Source organism: Stegostoma tigrinum, chromosome 41, assembly GCF_030684315.1.
Source record: "Stegostoma tigrinum isolate sSteTig4 chromosome 41, sSteTig4.hap1, whole genome shotgun sequence".
Classification (NCBI taxonomy): domain Eukaryota; kingdom Metazoa; phylum Chordata; class Chondrichthyes; order Orectolobiformes; family Stegostomatidae; genus Stegostoma; species Stegostoma tigrinum.
Window position 1 is genome coordinate 16,682,742 of NC_081394.1, and position 19,412 is coordinate 16,702,153.

The 19,412-nt window shown below is 41.6% G+C and overlaps 1 pseudogene; it reads right to left on the minus strand.

Moving 5' to 3' along the window:
- LOC132206716 (myelin-associated glycoprotein-like) overlaps window positions 1-19,010 on the minus strand; it is a 109,697-nt pseudogene extending 90,687 nt beyond the window's left edge.
- Between the last annotated feature and the right edge of the window lie 402 nt (window positions 19,011-19,412).

Consider the following 19,412-nt stretch of genomic DNA (forward strand, 5'->3'; position numbering starts at 1 on the left):
CTCTGGAATCATTCGCATAAACTGCTTTTGGACCCTTTCATGTATTCACACCTTTCTTGCAGTGTGGGATCCAGAACTACACACAATACTCCTGCTGATGTGTAAACACAGAGGTCCTGTTAATGAAGCCTATAATAGTGTTTGCTTTATTAACAGCTCTCTTGACTTGTCCTGTCACCTTTAATATCTTTTGCACATACACACTCTTGTCTCTTTGCTCCTGCTCATTTTTTTTTTGATTATTATGCTTGTTCCTCAATTTTTCTTCAGTTCTTTTGTGGCCTTTGGACCAAAGTATTTCAGCTCAATCTTCTCTTGTGTTCAAACGAATTTGCTACCTTTCCACCTATTCCATCACCCTGTCAATACCCTTTTCATTTTCTACACTGTTCTCCTTTTAATTCTCCCAAGTTTTATCCTGTTTTCAAATTTTGAAAATGAGCTGGTTGTTAAGAAGGGCTGCAAAACTCAAAATATTGACTCTACTTTCTCACAATGGATTGTGCCACACAAGATCAGGTTCATGGAACATAGAACATAGAACATAGAACATTACAGGACAGTACAGGCCCTTCGGCCCTCGATGGTGTGCCGACCTGTCATACCGATCTCAATCCCATCTAACCTACACTATTCCATGTACGTCCGTATGCTTATCCAATGATGACTTAAATGTACCTAAAGTTGGCGAATCTACTACCGTTGCAGGCAAAGCTTTCCATTCCCTTACTACTCTCTGAGTAAAGAAACTACCTCTGACATCTAAGAAACTACCTTTGACATCTGAAACTGGACAACACCTTTGTTCTTCTTTAACTTAATTTTGACCTCCTCTGTCTTTCAGAGAGCTCTGGATTTGTCCTCCTTTTCCTATTGAGGGAACATTCCTTTGCTCAGGTTGAGCCTTCTTCTGTTTAATGGTAATTCATGTTGCTCTTGTTATTGTCTAGATCCAGTCAGTGTCACAGCCTTGCCCTTGTCTTCATTTTCGACCAGACCAGACTCCCTCAAAATATTTTCAGAAGGCCCTAGCTTGTACTGATTTTAAAGGCAGATGTGAAGTTTATATTCCAGATGTGATGTGACTGGTCAAACTACTGAATTTTAATCAGAACACAATTTATTTAAAATTTATATTTAACATACAATCAAAAGAAAACTGAATTTAGTATAACTTAACAATTGGAAAACTCAAACAAATAATAGATACAGTAGTTTTAACTAATTAACTCTTCCAATGTAGTAACATTGCCTAAACACACCCCTTGGCAGAATGGTAAATTCAGACAAAGTTTCTGGCATAAAATTCTCCAATCCAGGAAGAAACAACATCAAAAGAGATTTCAGAGAATGTAGCAACTCGGAATGGTTATACTGAAGCTCCACCTCGTCTGGGACCCAAACAGTTTCTGACTGCTACAGCTAAAAAAAATTAGAAAGCCCAATCTGTGAGAATTGGCCACTCCCATTCCATTGTTACAACTGTTTTCAAAACCACCATAAAGGCTTCATAAAGAATTGACTTAAGCCGATAGGAGTAGTCACCTTATTATCTCTCCCTTTGCAACCTCTGTTCAAAAAAGCATAGGACAAAATAACCCTTTTCAAGTGACAGCATCATCACGCTTGCCCCCACTCCCCGCCTTCAGACTATGGACCATCAATATACAACTAGGCTTCTTTTTAAAATCCTGTGTATTATTCGATTAATGCTTTAAAATACATATATACTATATTGACAAAAATCATGCAAACATTCACTACTACATACTATTTCAATTTGTTTACTCTCACCAATGTACACCTCCATCTTTCTACATCCAAGTCATAACAACAGTCAGCAATTACTTTTTCTTATCCTGCCACATGTATAATTTTCAAATTGAAAGACTGCAATTATAAGCTCCATTTAAACAGCCTGGAATTTTTGTCAAATTTCTCCAAAACCTTTAATAGGTTACAGTCAGTATAGACAATTACTTCAGGCACATTACTGGTAACATAAATGTTGAAATGTTTTAACACCAACACCAAGCTCAACGTTTCCTTCTCAATCTCAGAATATTTCTATTGATAAGCATTTAATTTTCTGGACAAATACTCAATAGGTCTTTCTATCTTCTTGTCTTTTTGTAAGAGTACAGCACCGATAGTCACATTATTCGCAACAATAGCCACCCTGAATGGTTTTGAATAATTAAGTATGGCTAGTACTGGGGCAATAGCTAACACAGCCTTCAGGCTGTCAAATGCCTTCTGACAGTCCACTGTTTTCTGCACTTCTTCAATAAGTCAGTCTGTGGGCTTACCACACTGCTGAAATTTGGGATGAATTCCAATAAAACCCACTCAATTTCAGGAATCACAAAGCCACTCTCTTCATGGATGGCATGGAAAACTTCCTAATAGCCTTTGTTTTCACATTCCTTGGGGCCATCTGTCTATGTCCGATAACATGACCTTGGAAAGTGAATTGTGCTTTTGTGAATTCACTCTTGGCCAGGTTTATCACTGAGCCTGCCTCCCAAAGTTGATCAAATAATTCCAATAAATACTGAAACTGTTCCTTCCATGTGTGGCTAAAAATCACAAACTCATTGATGGATACCACACAATTCATTCATCCAGAAATGACTTTATTGGTTTGTCTTTGAAATGTGGCTGGTGCATTTTCCATACCAAATGACATGATTTTAATTTGGTCCATTTAGTATTATGAAAGCTGAAATTATATTTGTTCTTTCGGATGAAGGTACCTACCAGCATCGTCTGTCTAAGTCCAACTTAGAAGTACAAGTTGCTTGTCCTACCTTCTTAATACAGTCTTCCAAATATGAAATGGGCTGTGAATCAGACTTGTTAACTGTATTGAATTTGCAACAGTCGATATATGATCATTAGGCATCATCTGGTTTTGCCATGAGCGAACTCCATTTGCTGCAAATCACTTTGATTCTGTGTTTTTAAGCATCCGTCCAAATTGGTTTGATCTGTGCCAATTTTAGAGGGTTAAGTCCATAAGGATGCTGGTTGTTTGGAACAGCATTTCCTAAACCTACATCGCGTATAATTAAATTAGCACTTTCCAGCTTATTCCCACATATTCCCAATGTGATAGCAATAACTCTTTCAGGTCATTTCAATTTTCCTCTGGAAAGTAACTCAATAATTTGGCCCAATTTTTGAGAACTTCCTCATTGTCTGATTAAATTTGAGGAATGTCCAATTCAGAATTCTTTGAACTTGGTTCCTCTCTCTGTGTGGTAACCAGTAACATAATCTCCTTTTGTTTTCCTTCTCTACTATCACGATACATTTTGAGCGTATTCACATGACACCCTCTGTGAGATTTTTTTCTACCTACAGTTCTTATCAAATAGCTCACCTCACTCAACCTCCTTTGAGAGATTTCTTTGAGAGATTCGCCTATCAATTCAAGTAACACTAACAATTTATCTCCATTAGCAAAGTTGTGAATTTTTTATTTCTTCTCTGCTTCCTGTTTCATCATGTTCATGTTTCATCATCTACTTTCAAACCTTGTCCAGCCAAGTCAACTGCCCAGCTTAAAATCCTGAAAATTTGACACATAGTCCAAAAATGTGGTCTCTGAACTCTAATTCAGAAATTTCTACTTAATTTCTTTTAGCGGTCCTCTCACCTCATGCCCAAAAAACTAATTCAAATGGACTAAATGTGGTAGATTCATTTGGTGCATACCTAATTGCAAAAAGTATAAATGAAATTCCTTTATCTCAATGTTCTGGATAGACTTGACAACAAGCCCTCAACATGGCCTTTAAAGTTAGACCACACCATTCTAACATTCACTGCAATTCTGAATGGTAGACACTGGATTTGGATTGTTTTATTCCAAAGCTATTCACATCTTCCCTGAATAATTTTGATGTCAAATGTGACCTCAGATCTGATTGTGTCTCTGTGAATAGTCCAAATCTACTGAAAAACATTGAGTAAATCTTCTAGAATTTTTTTGGCTATCATGCTATGTAATAAAATGGCCTCTGGAAATTCAGTAGACACATCCATTATGGTCAACAAATAATGTTGGCCCCTTCTTTTGTTTTAGCTAGGGGTCCAATACAAACAATTAAGACCCTTGTAAAAGGTTCCTCAAATGCAGGAATGAGTATTACAGATGCTCGTTTTAACAACACCAGTAGTTTTCCAATTTCCTGACATGAATGGCATATCTGGTAAAATTCAACAACATCCTTATGCAATCCAGCCCAGTAAAAATGTTTTTGTATTTTGTCTTGAGTTTTCGTTTCTCCTCAATGACTTCCTGCTGGTAATTCACGTGCTTCCTGCAACACTTTCTCTCTATAACACCCTGGCAGCAAAACTTGATGAACTTCTGCCCATTTTTCATTCACTTGAATGTATGATGGTCTCCATTTTCTCATCAAGACATCATATTTAAGACAGAAACCTTCTGGAATACCCTCAGATTCTTCTTCTTTGTATGCTTTTTCACATAATTGCTTCAGTTTTTACATCTTGCTGTTGTAACTTGGTTAATTTCTCTGATTTTCCACTGGCTTTTCAGCCACAGCGGCAACATTCCTCCCTGTGATCCAGTGAAACTGCTACCAAGGATATATTGTATTCCCAGAGCTGAGAATTCCTCCAGTATTCCTACCATCAATTCTTTATTTTTCACTGGATACTCCAACCTCCCTTTACATAATGGAGCACTTCTCACTATGAACTCCACATATCAACACATTTCCTAGCAATAGTCCTTCTGAATGATATATCTCCTCGTCTCTCAACATTAAAGATTGACAGGCTCCTGTATCTCTTAAAACTGCAATTTCTTTACCTGCTCCTCCTGGATGCGAGCGAACGTTACCCTTGCAAGTAAATGTTTTAAGAAGGTCTAACACTTTCTTCTCAACCAACTCCTGACCAGGTTGCACATTCTGGTCCAGCTTCTCAGACTCCACTGTGGTTTCCTTTACCACTTCAACAAATCTCACTGGCTTATCCTGTTTTCTTACATCTGTCTTACTGGTGCTTTTTCCAAATCACCAACACTATGACTTCATGTGGCCTACTTTGTTGCAGCAAAAACACTTGAACTTTTTTACATCTCTTTCCCTTTGTGGGTTTCCTTTTTACTCTGTGGTAAACTATCTTTATTCTCTTCAATGAGATCTACTTTACTTTTACCACCTGCCGATATCTCTTTCACTCAATTTCTACTCCTCACAGAACGTAACTGATGTGAGATTCCAAATATTGATTTGTGAACTAATTCATAATCATCAGCCATTTCAGCTGCTAATCTTGCTGTTTTAACTCTCTGCTTTTCCATTTGAGTTTTCACTACTTCAGGAAGCGAATTTTGAACTCCTCCAAAATAATCGTCTCTCTCAGAGCACCATATGCTTGATCTATTTTCAATGCCCTTATCTACTTGTTGAAATTACTTTGTTTAATCCATTCACACTCAATGTGGGTTTGACCAGGATCCCTCCTTAGATTTCTGAAACATTGTTGGTAGGCTTCTGGCACTAGCTCATATGGACTTGAGATGGCTTCTTAACCTTCCCCTACTCCCCAGATACCTTCCCTGACAGTGATGCAAATACCTCACTCGCTCTCTTAATTGCCTTTGTTTGGATCAACAAAACTCACAGGGTCACCTGCCACTTTATTTATTTAGTCACTTTCACAAATGAAATGAGAAAGTCTCCTCCATTCTTATTGTCAAATTAAGGCAATGCTTGGACATATTTAAATGGATCCCCACTAGGCCTTTGCTCTGATGGGTTTGCTCGCCATCGCTATCCCCCTAACTAAGCATCCTTCTTCCTTCATTTCCACTCTTTTAAGTCAATTTTTCTCTCTAATTGCCAAGTTCTGAATTTCAAACTCTCTCTCTTTCAGCTTTACTTCTCTCTATTTTTCTCTGTTATGTTGCTGGATCCTTCCTCTCCTTTTCTTTTTCCACTTCTTTAAATAGTAATTCAAACTGTTTCCTTTCATTTTCATGTTCAAGCTGCTTCATTGACAATTGAAATCTAGACATTTTCAAAAATGCTGACAGGAGTTGCAGCAAATTTAAATGTCAAGCTATTGGTGCAATTACCTCCAATTTTCTCTCAGACTAAGGCGACACCAACTCCAGCTTGTTAGCCAATTCCAACTGCTTTGCTTCGCTCACATTTTGTAAAACTCCCAAAGTCACATCTTCCACCTGCAGAAAACTCTTAGTGACTGGGAGAGACATTGCTGAACACGGCATGTCCTATTTAAACCAATCAAATTCAACACCCGAAACAAAAACACTAAAACCGACTGCTCATCGCCTTTAAATCCAACAATCTGAAACCCAAAATTGGAATTATAAAATGTTTTCCTGGCAAGAGCGACCAATTTGTTACAGACCAGACAAGAACCCCTATTAATAGAGGGATCGAGTTCCGGAACCAAGAGGTTATGGTGAAGCTGTACAAAACTCTGGTGCGGCCGCACTTGGAGTATTGTGTACAGTTCTGGTCACCGCATTATAAGAAGGATGTGGAAGCTTTGGAAAGGGTGCAGAGGAGATTTACTAGGGTGTTGCCTGGTATGGAGGGAAGGTCTTACGAGGAAAGGCTGAGGGACTTGAGCCTGTTTTCATTAGAGAGAAGAAGGTTGAGAGGTGACTTAATTGAAACATATAAAATAATCAGAGGGTTAGATAGGGTGGATAGGGAGACCGTTTTTCCTAGGATGGTGACAACGAGCACGAGGGGGCATAGCTTTAAATTGAGGGGTGAAAGATATAGGACAGATGTCAGAGGTAGTTTCTTTACTCTGAGAGTAGTAAAGGAATGGAACGCTTTGCCTGCAATGGTAGTAGATTTGCCAACTTTAGGTACATTTAAGTCGTCATTGGATAAGCATATGGACGTACATGGAATAGTATAGGTTAGATAGGCTTGAGATCGGTATGACAGGTCGGCACAACATCGAGGACCGAAGGGCCTGTACTGTGCTGTAATGTTCTATGTTCTATGTTCTATTTTACTGAAGCTCCAACTTTGCTGCGACCCAAACAGCTTTTGCCAGCCATAGCTAAAAAAAACTAGAAAGCCTGATCTGTGAGAATTAACCACTCCCCTTCCATTGTTACAACTGTTTTAAAAACAAACCCGAAGGCTTCATAAAATATACACTTAAATCATTCATTATTGATTGAAGACGTCTTGTGTAGTCACTTCAGCATCTCTGCCATTACAAACTCTCTTCAAAAAATAATCTTGGACAAAACAACCTTTTTAAAGTTACAACATCATTACAGTCCCATTGATGTGTGCGCTCCACCAGTTGATTTTTTTTCTCCCTCTTGACTAATCTATCTCACTAACACACTTCCATCCTAAACCTGATGATAAAATGATCACTGTCCCCTAAATGCTCCGGCACTGTCACTCTGCCTCCTTGGTCACCCCATTCCCAAGAAGCAGTGAACCCTTGCTTGTTGGACTGGACACATACTGCTGTAGGGAATTGTCCTGAAAACAATGCAGGAGCACTTCTCCCTTAATACCTGTTTTCACTGCTATGATCACAGCCTACATATCAAAAATTAAAGTCCCCCTTTATAAATACTGTATGCTGTTTCTTACTCAGAATTGCCTCAGAATTTTATTCCTCTATATCCTTCCCAGTAGCCGGTGGTCTGTTTATTACATGGAGTGACAAAATTACATCTTTCTTATTTCTGAGCTCCAGTTGAAGTGATTCTGTCATTGAGCTCTCTGAAAGCTCCTCTTTCTCCAGTCCTGCAGTTCTCTCCTTAACCAAATATGTCACCACTTCGCCTCCTTTTTATTTCCCTTTATTTTTGCTGAAAACTTTGCAACCAGTGACATTTAATCCATAGATAGGCCCTTCCTTGGACAAGGTCTCCATTATTGCCGGAACATCATGATCCCACATGCAAACCATGTCTGTAACTCCCTGGTGTTATAAACTATACTCCATGCATTCACATACATCCAATGTAACCGTGCTTCACAATTCTAAATGTTCTCCCTCAATCTGACCTCACTTATTTAATAAGTAATTTATATTTTAAAGCTACCTGCCTTTCCTAGTATTAATGCGCACAGATTTTACTGTTTCATATTCTCTCCTAGTCCCAACCCCACGGCTCAATGAGTATGATCCTTTCCCAACAACAAAATGCACAGCATCCCCCTTCCTACCCATGATGTTCGCCACAATGTGAACACACCCTCAAGCTGTTCTCACTCACCCAGAAGGATTGTCCTATGACCCTGGCAGCAGGGAGACTACACACGATCTTACAGACATGTTGACTGCTGCAGAAATGTCTGCCTGTTCCCAAGCTAAAGAATCTCCTCTCGGTGCTGCTCTTCCACTCTTCCCTCAGCCCTCCTGTGCGTTGGGCCCTCCATTGTAACACAACCTTGTGAGTTGCTGCATTCCTCTGGGAATCCATCAACATCACAACGTCAAGACGGAAAACCAGTTGGTGAGTGGGACCTCTAAGAACTCCTGCACTACCAACTTGTTTCTCTTGGATTGCCATGAATTCACACATCCCTTCTCTGCCTGTTTACCTTAATGTGTGGTATGACCACCTCCCTGAATGTGCTATCCACATTTCTCTCAGCCTCACAGACACAGCTCAGTGGTTGTAGCTGCTGCTTGAGCTCTGAAACTCAGAGTTCAAGCTTGTGCAGCTGCTGTAAATTCCTGTACTTGGGCAGTTCCAGACTACAAGCAATGTCTGTGACTTCCAGTATGCTTGGGGACAGGGGTTCATTTGGCCGAGCTGATCTTTCCATATCTTATACATTTAATTTTCATTACTTTCACTTACATTAAGCTTATTGGTGTACGATTAACTAATTACAGATAATGAGTGGAACGTAGGAATTTGTGATCTATTCTTCAATATTATCTTTCTCATTTGTGTCTACAATTCTACCTTCCCAAATCTCATTTACAAATTTACATTTTTAGCATGAACTGGTGTTGAAACATTGGCCCAAACAGCAGCTTAAGAACAAACAATTCACTGGTGTCTCCCATGTGGTGTCATCCTGAGACCTTTTTTTTCCCCAGAAGCAGCCTAGCTCCCAGAATTGGTGCTCCTTTGTAGGTCTGACCTCCAGCCCCTTTAAGGTGGCCATCATTTAAACTGGGGAATGGTGCTTGTGACTTACAGTTGAGTGCAGACTTGTTGCAGAATAATAACTGAATGTAAGAAAGCCATTAGAGCACACTTTTCAGAAAAGTAGAAAAAGAAAATCCTGCCTTGTTACTGGCTGTTAAACATGTCAAAGGTTATGTCCATCAGTACCACAAAGTATAAAAACTTACCTCGTGCACCAAGCGGCCTTCTTGTTTTCAGTGGCGGGTATGTAGAGAGAATGTGAGCCAGGAAAGAACAGATAAATTTGGGCATTGGCTAAACCTGAAACACGACGCGTGTAGTGTCTCCCACCCGTCCTCCTCCTCCTCTAACCACAAGAAATTGTGTGGAGATTCGGTAAGGTAAGCCTTATTTTTTTTACTCTTCTTCTGGAAATCTCGAGTAGAGGGAATGGAAGCTAGTTGTAGTTGCATGCTCCTCTTGCAGGATGTGAGAGGTCAAGGTCACTGGTGGTGTCCCCTCTGGCTTCACCTGCAAGAAGTGCACCCAACTCCAGCTCCTCAAAAACCATGTTAGGAAACTGGATGAACTCCAGGTTATTTGTGAGGCTGAGGGGGTGATAGAGAGGAGTTACAGGGAGGTGATCACACCCAAGGTACAGGAAAAAGGAAGCTGGGTGACTCTCAGGAAGGAGAAAGGAATAGGCAGCCAGTGCAGGGATCCCCTGCGGCCATTCCCCTCAATAATAAGTACACCGTTTTGTTTACCGTTGTGGGGGACGACCTACCAGGGGAAGGTCATAGCGGACAGGTCTCTGGCACTGAGCTTGACTCTATGGCAAAAAAGGGAAGGGGGGAGAATAAGAGAGTAATTGTCGTGGGGGATTCAGTAGTAAGAGGCACAGACAGGCAGTTCTGTGGATGCGAACGAAAAGAACGGATGGTATGTTGCCTCCCGGGTGTCAGGGTCCAGGATGTCTCAGATCGTGTCTTCAAGATCCTTAAGGGGGAGAGTGAGCAAACAGCAGTCATGGTACACATCAGCACCAATGACATAGGTAGAAAAAGGACTGAGAATGTGAAAAATGAGGACAGGGAGTTAGGTGGGAAGCTGAATTCCAGGACAAACAGGGTAGTTACCTCTGGATTACTACCAATGCCACATGATAACCAGGGAAGAAATAGGGAGAGAGTGCAGTTAAACAAGTGGCTATAGGGCTGGTGTAGGAGGGAGGGCTTCCATTATGAATAAAATTGGAGCACATTCTGGGGAAGGACAGACCTGTACAGGAAGGACAGGTTGCACCTGAACCGGAAGGGCACAAATATCCTGGGAGGACGGTTTGCTAGATCTGTACGGGATGGTTTAAACTAGTTTGGCAGGGGTTGGGGAACCAGATTTCTATTTCAGAGGATGAGGTATTTGGCCTTCTAACAGATACAACAGGAAGTGAAGTGGTTTATGAAGAAATGTGGTCAATGGAGCATAATTGCAGGCACCAATATGGTTTGAGGTGTGTATACTTCAATGCTAGAAGTCTCAGAAATAGAGCTTATGAACTTAGAGCATGGGTTGGTACTTGGAACTATGATGCTGTGGCCATTACAGAAACTTGGGTAACTCAGGGAGAGGGATGGGTGTTGGAAGTTCCAGGATTTAGACGCTTGAAAAGAAATAGGGAGGGTGGAAAAAGAGGTGGAGGAGTGGCATTGCTAGTCAAGGTGAGTATAGCAGCTACTGAAAGGCAGTTCGAGAATATGTCTACAGAGTCAGTTTGGGTTGAGGTCAGGAGCAAGAAAGGAGCAGTCACTTTATTGTTTTTTTTACAGCCCCCTAGAAGTTGCAGAGAAGTAGAGGAGCAGATTGGGAGGCAGATACTGGAAAGGTGCAGAAGTCACAGGGCTGTAGTCATGGGTGACTTCAACCTTCCAAATATTGATTGGATACATTTTAGTTGTAATAGTTTAGATGGAGCAGATTTTCTCCAGTGCGTTCAGGAAGGATTCCTGACATGGTATGTAAATAGACCAACACGAGGAGAGGCCACTTTGGATTTGGTGCTTGGCAACGAAAGGGGCCAAGTGTTAGACCAGTTGGTAGGAGAGCATTTTGGCAATAGCGATCATAACTCTGTTTCTTTCACTACAGTCATGGATAAGGATAAGTACTTGCAGCAGGGGGAGGTTTATAATTGGGGGAAGGGTAATTACAATTCAGTTAGGAAATAACTGGGTAACATAAATTGGGAACAGATGCTACCAAGGAAGCGCACCCTAGAAATGTGGAGATTGTTTAAGGAATGCATACTGCATGTGCTCGATATGTTTGTCCCAAATAGGCAGAGAAGATGCGGTCAAGTGAGGGATCCATGTCTCTCAAGAGAGGTCGGACAACTGATTAAGAGGAAGAAGGAGGTTTATGTAAAATTTAGGAAAAAAGGAACGGAAAAGTCTCTAGACGGATACCAGTTAACCAGGAAGGAGTTGAAGAAAGGACTTAGGAGAGCTATGAGGGGGCATGAGAAAACTTTAGCGGATAGGATCAAGGAAGACATCAAGGCTTTTAACATGTACATGAGGAATAAGAAAATGACCAGAGAAAGGGTAGGGCTGATCAAGGATTATAAAGTAAATTTGTGCATAGAGCCTAACGGGATAGGAGATGCCCTTAAAGAATACTTTTGTTCAGTATTCACAACTAAGGGGGACCTAGTTACAGAGGAGGACAGTGTGAAACAGGCTGGCAGGCTAGAAGATGTCAATGTTAGTAAAGAAGATGTACTAGGAATCCTGAGGGAGTTGAAGATAGATAAGTCCCCCGAGCCTGATGGGAATTATCCAAGGATTCTGTGGAAAGAGAGGGATGAAATCGCAGGGCCTTTGGTGATGATCTTTTGGTCCTCACTATCCACGTGTATAGTGCAAGAAGATTGGAGAGAGGCAAATGTCATTCCCTTGTTCAAAAAAAGGAACAAGGATAAAGCCGGAAATTATAGATCAGGTAATCTTACGTCAATGGTGTTCAAATTATTGGAAAGGGCTCTGAGAGACAGGATTTTTGATCACTTGGAAAGGCAAAGTTTGATTAGTGATAGTCAGCATGGATTTGTGAGGGGTAGATCATGTCTAACAAACCTTACTGGATTCTTCGAAGAGGTGACCAAACACGTGGATGATGTTGGAACAGTGAATGTGGTATGCATGGATTTAAGTCAGGCATTTCAGAAGGTTCCCCATGGTAGGCTCATGCAGAAGGTAAGGAGGCATGGGAGGGGGGAAATATGGCAGATTGGATTCAGGATTGGCTGACCCCGAGAAGACAAATGGTGGTAGTGGACAGAAAATATTCAACATGGTGCTCAGTTACGAGTGGTCTACCGCAAGGTTCTGTTCTGCATCCTCCTTTATTTGTGATTTTTGTAAATGATGTGGATGAAGGACTAGAAGGATGGATTAGCAAGTTCACAGATGAGAGAAAGGTGGGTTACTTGTGAATAGTGTGGAGGGCTGTTCTAGGTTACAAAGGGACATTGATAGGACACAGAGCTGGGCTGAGAAGTGGCAGATGGAGTTTAACTCTGAAAAGTGTGAGGTGATTCATTTTGGAAGGACAAACTTGAAAGCAGAATAGAGGTTTTACGGAAAGATTCTTGGCAGCTTGGCGGAGCAGAGAGATCTTAGGGTTCATGTTCACAGTTCCCTGAAAGCTGCCACACAGGTGGATAGAGTTATTAAGAAGGCCTATGTGTGTTAACTTTCATGAATAGAGGGATTGAGTTCAAGACCTGTGAAGTTATGCACCATCTATACAAAAGCCTGCTTCGGCCACATCTGGAGTATTGTGTCCAGTTCTGGCCACCTCATTACAGAAAAGATGTGGAAGCATTGAAAAGGTGCAGAGGAGATTTACCAGGATGTTGCCTGGAATGGAGGGAAGATCTTACAAGGGAGATCTAAGGCTTTTTTCTTTAGAATGATGAAAGATGAGAGGTGGCTTGATTGAGGTGTACAAAATGATCAGAGGTATAGATAAGGTAAACAGCCAGAGATTTTTTTCTCAGGTGGAGGTAGCTTTTACGAGGGGACATCGTTTTAAACTAAAAGGAGGTAGATATCGGTGAGATGTCAGAAGTAGGTTCTTTACTCAGAGAGTGGCAGGGGTGTGGAATGCATTGCGGGAGACGGTCGTGGAGTTGGCCTCATTCGGGGCATTTAGGCGGCTAATAGATAGGCATATGGATGATAGTATAAGGTAGTGGTGGAGGTTGGATAGACATTTGGTTTTGGGTAAACGTTCGGCACAATATCGTGGGCCGAAGGGCCTCTACTGTGCCATACTGTTCTGTGTTCTATGTTCTAAAGAAACACTCATAATCACTGATCATAATCCGCTGACTTTTTTAGACAAATCTAACAATCAAAATGTCCATCGGATTCAGTGGGGTTTGCTCATTTAACTGCATGAACAATTATTTCTATGACCAATTTTGACGAGCTATGTGACTTTTGGGAATCGCTCAGCAGTAATGTGAGCTTTGACTCACCTGATCATTAGTGTCAAGAAAATCTGGAAAGGAGAGAAGTAATTATTTTAAGAGGGATTCCTGGGAAGGTTCATGACTTGAATTGCTAGGCAAGCATTGTTTGGGGCAGATGGGGTATCTGTGTGGAAGGTGTTTAGCAACGCTATTCTGGTGTTGTTTCCTATCTTTCCAGGACATCTGTATGTAACACTTGGAGAAATGATCTGAAAGTATGCAAAGGGCAAGAACCTTTTTCCTGAAAAGATAAGAAGATACTTTATATCAGGAGAAGCTGTACAGATCCCTGTCTCAGTGGGAACGTGAGTATTTCAGCAACTCTGAATAGATGGAATCTTACTTCTCGTCAAAGACCTAACTCTAACTGACTTTTCTATCTGTCTGAAGATACTCTATCAATCTAAGGTGGACAGTATTTCAATATCATCAGTATGAAACACACTTTATCCTTTGAGTATGGATACTTAGCCTGTGGGTGTTTTGTATCACCCTTTGGCTTTTCAAGTAAGATGATCTCTGTCAAATTGGATGCTGTTTATCATGTGAATGTTTTTGTCTGGGATTAAGAAGGCATTGTTTAATTACAGAATGTATTTTAGTTGGGAAACAGTTTGTCACGTTATTTAAACCATACAGTCTGCTGACAACAACCAAATAATTTTTGAGTGACATTTCAGAAAGCCGTTGAAGGTCATGAATGGAAGTGAAGCAATATGTTGATGAGATCAAAACCAGATTTAGGAGCTGGTGGAGGAGCTTGTGGAGGAGAGTGATAATCGAGCCATGAAATGTACTGACTCTAAGAAACACACCCATAAGACTCATGAAGCCAACATAAGGCTGTACAGTTGTTCACTGAATGTTGGATGTGAACTGTTGAACAATGAAGAGTGTATCACTTACCGGAAACATGAAGCTGGGTTACGGGTCTGTAGCTGAATTTATACATTCCCTCAAATTCTACTCTGAAAAAATAAGGTCCTGCATCTTCCCGCCTGATGTTGTTTATAATCAGAGAACAGTCTCCATCTTTCAGGCGTCCAGACAGTCGGGTCCGATGGTGGAAATGTAGTGCCTCTTGACTGTGATCTTGGGAGTGAAAGGCTATCGACGATGTGACTTCTTTCTTGTTATTAAACCAGATTCCATTTCGATGTTGGTCTACCAGTTTTGAAGGATACCTGTAATGACATGGAATCTGTGCACAGGAACCTTCCTGTGCTGTCACCTCACGTGGTGTCTTGGCTTTCCAGTTTTGTGCCAGTCCAGCTGGGGAGAGAAATATCGGTATTTAGCACTGAATATTCTGTAGATCATTAGACTCGATATCCACTCCCTCCATCAGTGGTACATGTTGGCTGCAGTCAGGACCATCTACAGGACACACCAGGGAATCCCCAGGATCACACAGATGGAGAGGAATTCTGGATACAGGAGTGGGCAAGTTCATTCTAACTTAGCTCGTGGTAATTACAGACTCCCAAACTAATTTATAATGCTTTTAACACGAGGGTGCTGTGCAGAAGGACTGTGTTAATTAATGTGATTCAGGAAGCAGCAATTCACTTAGAGAATGGTATGAGAACAATGACAAGACAGACCAGAGAGACGATGGATAAAGAACAGACATGAATCTATTGGAATAAGTTGGATACAGGACACAGAAACAAGCCATTCAGCCCAACTAGCCCATGTTGCTGTTTGCACTGCACCTGAGCCTCCGTTTTTCTTCATCCCTGAGCAACATTGAAACCCTCTCTTCCCTTCTCTCCCGTGTGTACATCCAGTCCCCACATTAAATACATCGACATGATTCACCCTGACAACTTCCTATGGAAGTGATTACCACATTCTCCTCAGGCTGAGTTATGAGGGTTCTCCTGAATTCACAGTTGGGTTTCTTGTGTCTATCTTATATCAATAGGCCTCAGTACTTCCCCAAGAGAATGCATTTTTCATGAACTCACTGTGTCAAAACCTTTCAGAAGTTTTGCAGCATTGTTAAGGTTACCCATCAGCCTTCCATTTCTGCAAGAAAAGATCAGTCTGTCAGTCCTTTCCCAATGCACCGATCCATATATTTCTGAGGTACACTGTATTCATCTCCCCCATAGACTCTCAAATACTGCTGGCTCCATTTCATAGTGTACAGATCAGGATTGCATGCAGTACTGCAGTGCGGTCTGACCAGGATTCAATACAAGTTTAACAAAACGTTTCTCCATTTCAATTGTGCTCCTGCAGAAATAAAGTGCTGTGTTTGGTTTGCTACTGTGTGGCTTTGCACATCCATGGAGCAGCAATTAATGATTAATGCATTTGAACAACATGAACCCTGCGCTCCACAACTCCAGCTGACTCACATCTTCCACTCAAAAAGTGACTAGATTAGATTCCCTACAGTGTGGAAACAGGCCCTTCGGCCCAACAAGTCCACACCACCCTGTGGAGCATCCCAACCAGACCCATCCCCCTATAACCCTTACACCCCTGAGCACTACGGGCAATTTAGCATGGCCAATCCACCTAGCCTGCACATCTTTGGACTGTGGGAGGAAACCGGAGCACCCAGAGGAAACCCACGCAGACGGGGGGGAATGTGCAAACTCCACACAGAGAGTCGCCCGAGGCTGGAATCAAACCTGGGTCCCTTGCACTGTGAGGCTCCAGTGCTCACCACTGAGCCACCGTGCTGCCCCAAATGACCTTCCCATTTTCCCTGCCAACGTGTATTCATTGTTGTTTGTTGGTTGGAACTTGGTTATTGCTGAAAAGACAGCTGTGCTTTTGAAGTATTTCATTTTGCACCAATCAGAACAGATTCAAAAACGTAACTTTCAAATGGGACCGCAATCTATCCCGCATGAAGAAAGGTTCCCATTTCATTGTCAAGCAGAATCTGGTCATGCCATGCCATGGAGAATTTACCAGGGAACATTTAGCACCTCAACAAGGAATGGAACAAATGTGGATGCTGTAAATCAGAAACAAAAACGGAATTTGCTGCTAAAGCCCAGCAGGACTGGCAGCATTTTTGGACCTGAGGAACAGTGACTTGACCCGAAACATTAACTCTGATTGCTCTCCAAATTTATCACCTCAAGCTTCTGCCTAAAATTAAATCAGTCACCTTGACACTGACTGTTCATGGTGTTTCTGGAGAGTGAATGGAAAATAATGCAGATGCTGGAAATCTGAGCTGGTTGTGAGAAAGCTGGATAAATTCAGAGAAACCTTGTGGAGAGGAAATCAGAGTTCACAAAGTAGTCAGGAATGACTGTTCAGAACTAAAAGGTGTTGGAAAAGAGGGACTTTTAAACAAAAAATGACATAGGTGCAGAGGAACAGATGGCATAGAGACCCAGCGCATTGAACAAAGGGGTTGGTAATCACGGAGAAGAAAAAATCAAAAAGGTGTAAATTGAAGTGTGAAAATCAGCGAATTAGTCCATGCTCTACATTGCTGTATTGTTGATGCCCATGCAGCATTGGAGACTGATTTCTCCCCAAGCTCAGCCCTGACCCTACTCTAGCGGAAACTCTGGAACACTTGAGCAAATTGCCTCTTGCCTGACCTCTGCATGTGCTGAGAACAAAGATAAAAATGGAACTGAGTGTTTGACGTTTTCTTCCTTCCTCTATTGTTTATCTTATTGAGGTTTCTAGCGCAGTAAGAATGAACAGGAAGTGAGATACTAAACTGGCTATTTATTTTAGCAGATGTGGTTTGCCTTAATGGGCAATTGTGATGAAAATCAACAAAATGCATAAATTTCAGAAAATTTCAATTGAATTTTCAATTCACTTGAAAGTAAACATAGTTCTTTAGTTTTTTTCAAGGCTTACCACCCATGACCAGATCAGATTCAGCGACTTCAATTGGCTGACAAAGCCCCAGTTTTTTGATAATCCTCATTGACTTCCCATCCCTATCTCACCTCCTCACTATCTACCTTTGTAACCTGCTCTAGATCTGCAATGTGCATTGTGCGATCTCTGCGCTCCTCCAGGACTGTTGTCAGATTGAGTGCCAGTGCATATCAGCAAACACAGGATGATCTGTGACCGGAACTTGGTGTCAGTGTGTACACTCACTCACTGCTGAATTGGGTCCTCATCAGAGAACAATAAGAAAGTCTCTGTAAAGTTTAATCAAATACAACTCTGTCTGACCTTGGAGCAGTGACAGCAGGAAGTAAGATTTCCCAATCATTTTCCTCTCCCAAATATTTCATCAGCTTCTCCTTCTCAAGCTCTGAAAGAGAAAGGAGTTAATGAGACCTCGCTTCTGATGCAACAGCTTTCAAGAGATTAGAACAACTTTGATACAATGTCCTCACAGACTATTTTGACTCTCAATGGGATAATAGGGCTCAGCAGAGAGTTACAAGTCTGCAATAAACTATCGCAATGAATGATTTGAATATCTCAGCATCTGCCAAATCTCCTATCTCTGCTCTTGCCTTGTCCGTTGGTGGAGAAAAATGTTCATTTTGAGTGACTTGAGCCTCACCGCCTGATCTCAGTGAACAGAAATCTTTGGAGGCAACAATCACTGGAATATGCCCTTACAACATCACAACATCAAGGACAGAGAATGTTGATTGTGGAAGTGATTCCTGTTGTTATATTATTCGCCCTGGACCTGTCGAACTGCTGGCAGGAAGCTGAAAGAGCCAACAAACTCTGCTTGATCTGTACGGACTCTTCCTATGCTTCACACCATGACATTTAATTAGCATATTCAGTGTCGCTGTGAGTGCAATTGCGAAGTTGGTTCAAAGTGAGAAAGCAGCAGATTTCCTGGCATTACAAACAAACTGTTAACCCTCTATGTGGCTGTGATATTGTCTCTGTGCTGACCTGGGCAGCATTTAACATGGTTTGATGGAGTTGAATGGGCCTTCTCCTGTTCCTCTGTCGCAAACCTGAGGGGCTGAATGGACTGCCTCTTATTCGATATCACAGGCTCGAGGATCTGATTTGGTCTCATCCTGTGTGCAACAGGCTCAAGAGGCTGAATGGACCTCCTGGTCCTGTTTAAAAGGCTGGAAGAAGTGTGTGGACCTCATTCTGTTTGTGTCTAATAAGGATTGAGAATTGATCTTTGTTCGAGTCACAGACCCAGAGCTCAGTAATAAATAGAAATCTATTGAAGGCACCACCATTGCAATCTGTATTTGTGAAGTCATAGCATCATCAAGGATATCGCAAATCACTTCAAAGAAAATTGTTTCATTACTTACCCACGACTGGTCCAAATGCTCATCTGGGGAGTAACTGCCGGGACCCTCTGCTTGTACTGAATGGCATCTTCCTTTGCTGTTGTCCCCTGTGTATTTAATTATGAAGTGCAGTTGTGTGACTTTGTGTCAGAATGAGGAAGTGGGGAACCGGTGAGAAATTCCACAAAATGTTGCTTTCGTTGCAAATAGTTGACCATTTAAACCCAATTCTGTGATGTTTCTGTTCAGAGCCAGGCTGCTGATCACATGTAGTTTCTACGCTGGCTCTGGGGCTTTAGACTTCTCTCCCTTACTCTGAGATAGGAAATCAGGAGATGGAGACCCTTTTGCAGAATCTCTAACCAATATTCTTGTACAATTATGTCAGCTAGCAGCAAAATCAGGCTGTTCTGCCGCCTGATCCTGCTCTCCCATCCAATATGAACATGGCCGACGCATTTATATGCTGAATTATAAAGTCCCATCTATTCCCGACAACATTTAA